A 7791-nucleotide genomic window follows, 5' to 3' on the forward strand; every position below is an offset into this window, starting at 1 on the left:
TAAGAAGGAAATATGGTGCATCATACAGAAACCTACATTTCTTTTCCAGAAAATATATTTTTGAATTTTCTAACAAGTTTTCATTGGCAACGAGTTTTTATCAAAAGCAATCACTTTTGCAAGTGAAAACACACAATCCTACTAATTTCTCCAGGTGCCTAGGCTACATAACTTTTGTTTTGAGCAGATTTAGCCGTGGGCTTTGAACGTGGAATCTGGCTGCCCGGTTCCAAAACGAATGCAATCACTTTTTACCTGAGCAAACTCCTCTCACTGGGATAGCCCAACCGAATAATCGAGTCCCTTTATTGTTTAATTAGCTCCGCCCCTGTATGGTCAGGCGTCATTGACAGTGTTGGCTCGTGCTCCCATCGAACGACCTGAATACGACCCCTTGTGGCTATGCATAAGAGGTCGGACTGGTGTCATAGACTAGATTTAACATAGCGAATGTAAATCCGAGACATGCAAATTAGTATAATATGTTACGTTTGGTATGGTTACATCACAGGAGGTTGGTGGAACACTAATTTGGGAGGACAGGCTCGTGGTAATGGCTTGAATGGAATAAGTGGAATGGTATCGAATACATCAAACATATGGTTTCCAGGTTAATATTATGAGCCATCCTCCCCTCAGCACCCTCCACTGGGTTACATACGATCACAAGCATTTTGCTACACCCGCAATAACATCTGCTAAATATGTATACAGTGGGGAGAACAAGTATTTGAAACACTGCCGATTTTGCAGGTTTTCCTACTTACAAAGCATGTAGAGGTCTGTAATTTTTATCATAGGTACACTTCAAATGTGAGACGGAATCTAAAAAAAAAAATCCAGAAAATCACATTGTATGATTTTTAAGTAATTAATTTGCATTTTATTGCATGACATAAGTATTTGATCACCTACCAACCAGTAAGAATTCTGGCTCTCACAAACCTGTTAGGTTTTCTTTAAGAAGCCCTCCTGTTCTCCACTCATTACCTGTATTAACTGCACCTGTTTGAACTCGTTACCTGTATAAAAGACACCTGTCTACACACTCAATCAAACAGACTCCAACCTCTCCACAATGGCCAAGACCAGAGAGCTGTGTAAGGACATCAGGGATAAAATTGTAGACCTGCACAAGGCTGGGATGGGCTACAGGACAATAGGCAAGCAGCTTGGTGAGAAGGCAACAACTGTTGGCGCAATTATTAGAAAATGGAAGAAGTTCAAGATGACGGTCAATCACCCTCGGTCTGGGGCTCCATGCAAGATCTCACCTCGTGGGGCATCAATGATCATGAGGAAGGTGAGGGATCAGCCCAGAACTACACGGCAGGACCTGGTCAATGACCTGAAGAGAGCTGGGACCACAGTCTCAAAGAAAACCATTAGTAACACACTACGCCGTCATGGATTAAAATCCTGCAGCGCACGCAAGGTCCCCCTGCTCAAGCCAGCGCATGTCCAGGCCCATCTGAAGTTTGCCAATGACCATCTGGATGATCCAGAGGAGGAATGGGAGAAGGTCATGTAATGATGAGACAAAAATAGAGCTTTTTGGTCTAAACTCCACTCGCCGTGTTTGGAGGAAGAAGAAGGATGAGTACAACCCCAAGAACACCATCCCAACCGTGAAGCATAGAGGTGGAAACATCATTCTTTGGGGATGCTTTTCTGCAAAGGGGACAGGACGACTGCACCGTATTGAGGGGAGGATGGATGGGGCCATGTATCGCGAGATCTTGGCCAACATTCTCCTTCCCTCAGTAAGAGCATTGAAGATGGGTCGTGGCTGGGTCTTCCAGCATGACAACGACCCGAAACACACAGCCAGGGCAACTAAGGAGTGGCTCCGTAAGAAGCATCTCAAGGTCCTGGAGTGGCCTAGCCAGTCTCCAGACCTGAACCCAATAGAAAATCTTGGAGGGAGCTGAAAGTCCGTATTGCCCAGCGACAGCCCCGAAACCTGAAGGATCTGGAGAAGGTCTGTATGGAGGAGTGGGCCAAAATCCCTGCTGCAGTGTGTGCAAACCTGGTCAAGAACTACAGGAAACGTATGATCTCTGTAATTGTAAACAAAGGTTTCTGTACCAAATATTAAGTTCTGCTTTTCTGATGTATCAAATACTTATGTCATGCAATAAAATGCAAATTAATTACTTAAAAATCATACAATGTGATTTTCTGTATTTTTGTTTTAGATTCCGTCTCTCACAGTTGAAGTGTACCTATGATAAAAATTACAGACCTCTACATGCTTTGTAAGTAGGAAAACCTGCAAAATCGGCAGTGTATCAAATACTTGTTCTCCCCACTGTATGTGACCAATAAAATTTGATTTGATTTGATAGAAGGTTACTTAAGGGGGTGGATGGGTGGGAGTATAAAGCAAACGTCAGCAACCACAAGGTTGCATGGTGGACTTATAACACGAACGTCTAGCAACCCAAAGGTTGCATGTTTTAATCTCAACACAGACAACTTTAGCATTTTAGCTATTAGCAATTTTGCAGCAACTTACTACTTTTTAGCTACTTTGCAACAACTTAGCATGTTAACTAAACCTTCCCCTAACCTTAACACTTTTAGCTAACCCTTCGCCTAACCCTAACTTTAACCTAAAACTCTAACCACTAGTGATAGCTAAAATTAGCGTTAGCTACCTAGCCACCTAGCTATTGTCAACCATATCAAATTGGAATATGCAACATATGTTTAGCAAATTTGTAGCATATTGTACAAATGAAATGGATAGACATAAACAAATTAATACATACCATACGAAAATGAACATATCATACTAAATGAAGTCTCTCAGATTTACGTACAAAATAATATGAAATGCTCTGAGACCACGTTGCAGAGGTGGGTATGTTCCTCATATATACAGTATTTGGTAGGTACACTGCCTATCATAAGTATTCACCCCCTTGGATATCTTCATATTTTAATATGTTACAAAGTGGGATTAAAATGCATATAATAAAATAATGGTCAATGATCTACACAAAATACTCTGTCAAACTGTAAGAAACATTCTAACAATTCTTTAAGATGAATGAAAAATAAATCACTAATATACACTACATGACCAAAAGCATCGAACATCTCATTCCAAAATCATGGGCATTAATATGGAGTTGGTCCCCCCTTTGCTGCTATAACAGCCTCCACACTTCTGGGAAGGCTTTCCACTAGATGTTGGAACATTGCTGCAGGGATTTGCTTCCTTTCAGCAACAAGAACATTAATGAGATCGGGCACTGATTTTGAGCAATTAGGCCTGGCCCGTAGTCAGTGTTCCAATTCATCCTAAAGGTGTTCGATGGGGTTGAGGTCAGGGCTCTGTGCAGGCCAGTCAAGTTCTTCCACATCAATCTCAACAAACCATTTCTGTATGGACCTCGCTTTGTGCACATGGGCATTGTCATGCTGAAACAGGAAAGGGCCTTCCTCAAACTGTTGCCACAAAGTTGGAAGCACAGAATCGTCTAGAATGTCATTGTATGCTGCAGCATTAAGATTTCCCTTCACTGGAACTAAGGGGCCTAGCCCGAACCATGAAAAACAGCCTCAGACTATTATTCCTCCTCCACCAAACTTTACAGTTGGCACTATGCATTCGGGCAGGTAGCATTCTCTTGGCATCTGCCAAACTCAGATTTGTCAATCAGATTGCCAGATGGTGAAGCATGATTAATCACTCCGGAGAACGCGTTTCCACTGCTCCAGAGTCCAATAGTGGTGAGCTTTACACCACTCTAGCCAACACTTGGCATTGCGCATGGTGAGCTTAGGCTTGTGTGCAGCTGATTGGCCATGGAAACCCATTTCATGAAGCTCCCGACAAACAGTTCTTGTGCTGACGTGCTTTCAGAGGCATTTTGGAACTAAGTAGTGAGTGTTGCAACCAAAGACAGACAATTTTTACGCGCTACGCGCTTCAGCACTCCGGCAGTCCCATTCTGTGAGCTTGTGTGGCCTACCACTTCACAGTTGAGCCTTTGTTGCTCCTAGACTTTCCAGTTCACAATAACAGCACTTTCAGTTGACCGGGTAGCTCTAGCAGGGCATGAAATTGATGAACTGAGTTGCTGGAAGGGTGGCATCTTATGACGGTGCCACGTTGAAAGTCACTAAGCTCTTCAGTAAGGCCAGTCTACTGCCAATGTGTATCTATGGAGATTGCATTGCTGTGTGCTCTATTTTATACACCTGTCAGCAACGGGTGTGGCTGAAATAGACGAATCGACTAATTTGAAGTGGTGTCCACATACTTCTGTACACTACCGGTCAAAGGTTTTAGAACACCTACTAAGGGTTTTTCTTTATTTTGACTATTTTATACATTGTATAATAATAGTGATGACATCAAAACTATGAAATTACACATATGGAATCATGTAGTAACCAACAAAGTGTTAAACAAATCAAAATATATTTTATATTTGAGATTCTTCAAATAGCCACCCTTTTCCTTGATGACAGCTTTGCACACTCTTGGCATTCTCTCAATGTTTTTTTTGATCACGAGGACTGGATATATGTTCAGAGTAGCTTCAGAAAATAATATCGACACATATACCGATACGGTGAATGAGTTTATCAGGAAGTGCATAGGATATGTTGTACCCACTGTGACTATTAAAACCTACCCCAACCAGAAACCGTGGATAGATGGGAGCATTCGCGCAAAATTGAAAGCGCGAACCACCACATTTAACGAGGGCAAAAAGACTGGGAATATGGAAGAATACAAACAGTGTAGTTATTCCCTCTGTAAAGCAATCAAGCAGGCTAAACGTCGGTATAGGGACAAAGTCCCAGGTCAATGGCTCAGACACGAGACGTATGTGGCAGGGTCTACAGACAATCATGGATTATAAAAGGAAAACCAGCCACGTCACGGACACCGACGTCTTGCTTCCGGACAGGCTGAATACCTTCTTCGCTCACTTTGAGGATAATACAGTGCCACCAACGTGGCCCGCTATCAAGGACTGTGGGCTCTCCTTCTCTGTGGCCGACGTGAGTAAGACATTTAAGCGTGTTAACCCTCGCAAGGCTGCCGGCCCAGATGGTATCCCTAGCCACGTCCTCAGAGCTTGCGCAGACCAGCTGGCTGGTGTGTTCACAGATATATTCAATCTCTCCCTATCCCAGTCTGTTGTCCCCACATGCTTCAAGATGACCACCATTGTCCCTTTACCTAAGAAAGCAAAGTTAATTGAAGTAAATTACTATCGCCCCATAGCACTTACCTCTGTCATCATGAAGTGCTTTGAGAGACTAGTCAAGGATCATATCACATCCAACTTAGCTGCCACCCGAGACCCACTTGCTTACCGCCCTATAGATCCAGACGATGCAATAGCCACCACACTGCACACTGCCCTGTCCCATCTGGACAAGAGGCATACCTATGTAAGAATGCTGTTCATTGACCATAGCTCATCATCGAGCTTGAGGCCCTGGGTCTGAACCCCGCCCTGTGCAACTTGGTCCTGGACTTCCTGACGGGTCGCCCGCAGGTGGTGAAGGTAGTTAACAACACCTCTTCGCTGATCCTCAACACTGGGGCCCCACAAGGGTGCGTGCTCAGCCCCCTCCTGTACTCCCTGTTCACCCATGACTGCGTGGCCAAGCACGCCTCCAACTCAATCATCAAGTTTGCAGACGACACAGTAGCAGGCTTAATTACCAACAACGATGAGACAGCCTACAGGGAGGAGGTGAGGGCTCTAGAGTGTGGTGCCAGGAAAATAACCTCTCACTCAATGTCAACAAAACTAAGGAGATGATCGTGGACTTCAGGAAACAGCATAGGGAGCACCCCACTATCCACATTTTTGGGACAACAGTGGAGAAGGTGGAAAGCTTCAAGTTCCTCGGCGTACATTTCACTGACAAACTGAAATGGTCCATCCACACAGACAGTGTGGTGAAGAAGGCGCAACAGTGCCTTTTCAACCTCAGCAGGCTAAAGAAATTTGTATATACACTGCTCAAAAAAATAAAGGGAACACTTAAACAACACAATGTAACTCCAAGTCAATCACACTTCTGTGAAATCAAACTGTCCACTTAGGAAGCAACACTGATTGACAATACATTTCACATGCTGTTGTGCAAATTGAATAGACAAAAGGTGGAAATTATAGGCAATTAGCAAGACACCCCCAATAAAGGAGTGGTTCTGCAGGTGGTGACCACAGACCACTTCTCAGTTCCTATGCTTCCTGGCTGATGTTTTGGTCACTTTTGAATGCTGGCGGTGCTTTCACTCTAGTGGTAGCATGAGACGGAGTCTACAACCCACACAAGTGGCTCAGGTAGTTCAGCTCATCCAGGATGGCACAACAATGCGAGCTGTGGCAAGAAGGTTTGCTGTGTCTGTCAGCGTAGTGTCCAGAGCATGGAGGCGCTACCAGGAGACAGGCCAGTACATCAGGAGACGTGGAGGAGGCCGTAGGAGGGCAACAACCCAGCAGCAGGACCGCTACCTCCGCCTTTGTGCAAGGAGGAGCACTGCCAGAGCCCTGCAAAATGACCTCCGGCAGGCCACAAAACAAATCTGTGGTCACAAGCTGAAGAGCAGACTGGAACCTACCTGGAACATTACACTAACACAACATCCATGTTCAGTTTGATGATTTTGTATAATATATAATACCTAGTATGCTCTCAACTGCATTGTGGCATAGATATTGCTAGCTGTTGTACATATGCATATAGTAGTGTTTTATATAATCTTGTTTTTTACAAGTGTACTGACAAGTGACTAAATGATTCCAGCTGCATCAGAAACGAATATAGTGTTGACTTCAACTCCTGGATCAATTCATTGTGATTTTCATTAAATACATTTGGATAAACTAGCTTCAGTCTAACTGCTCAAACAAATGACGCAGGGAGTTGGTGTATCATTTAAACTAGATTTTTTGGCAAGGAAACATGTTTCAATAGAAAAGTAGATTAGTCTGTCAATATATTTGCTCTGGAGACTGAGGTAAGTTTATACAGCAGTATACAGGAACAGTTATGGTAATGTATGACATATACAGGGTCTTCAGATGGTATTCAGTATAAGGTCCGAAAGTTGACAGTGCACGTCAGAGCAAAAACCAAGCCATGAGGTTGAAGGATTTGTCCGTAGAGCTCAGAGACAAGATTGTGTCGAGGCGCAGATCTGGGGAAGGGCACCAAAAAATGTCTGCATCATTGAAGGTCCCCAAGAACACAGTGGCCTCATCATTCTAAAATTGAAGAAGTTTGGAACCACCAAGACTCTTCCTACAGCTGGTCACCCGGCCAAACAGAGCAATCGGGGGAGAAGGGCCTTGGTCAGGTGGGTGACCAAGAACCCAATGGTCACTCTGACAGAGCTCTAGAGTTCCTCTGTGAAGATGGGAGAACCTTCCAGAAGGACAACCATCTCTGCAGCACTCCACCAATCAGGCCTTTATGGTGAAGTGGCCAGACCGAAGCCACTCCTCAGTAAAAGACACATGACGGCCCGCTTGGAGTTTGCTAAAAGGCACCTAAAGACTCTCTGACCATGAAAAACATCATTCTCTGGGCTGATGAAACCAAGATTGAACTCGTTGGCCTGAATGCCAAGCGTCACGTCGAGAGGAAATCTGGCACCATCCCTACCTTGAAGCATGGTGGTGGCAGCATCATACTGTGGGGATGTTTTTCAGCGGTAAGGACTGGGAGACTAGTTAGGATCAAGGCAAAGATGAACAGAACAAAGTACAGAGAGATCATTGATGAAAACCAGCTCCAGAGCGC

Source organism: Salvelinus namaycush, chromosome 18 (genome assembly GCF_016432855.1).
Source record: "Salvelinus namaycush isolate Seneca chromosome 18, SaNama_1.0, whole genome shotgun sequence".
Taxonomy (NCBI): Eukaryota; Metazoa; Chordata; class Actinopteri; order Salmoniformes; family Salmonidae; genus Salvelinus; species Salvelinus namaycush.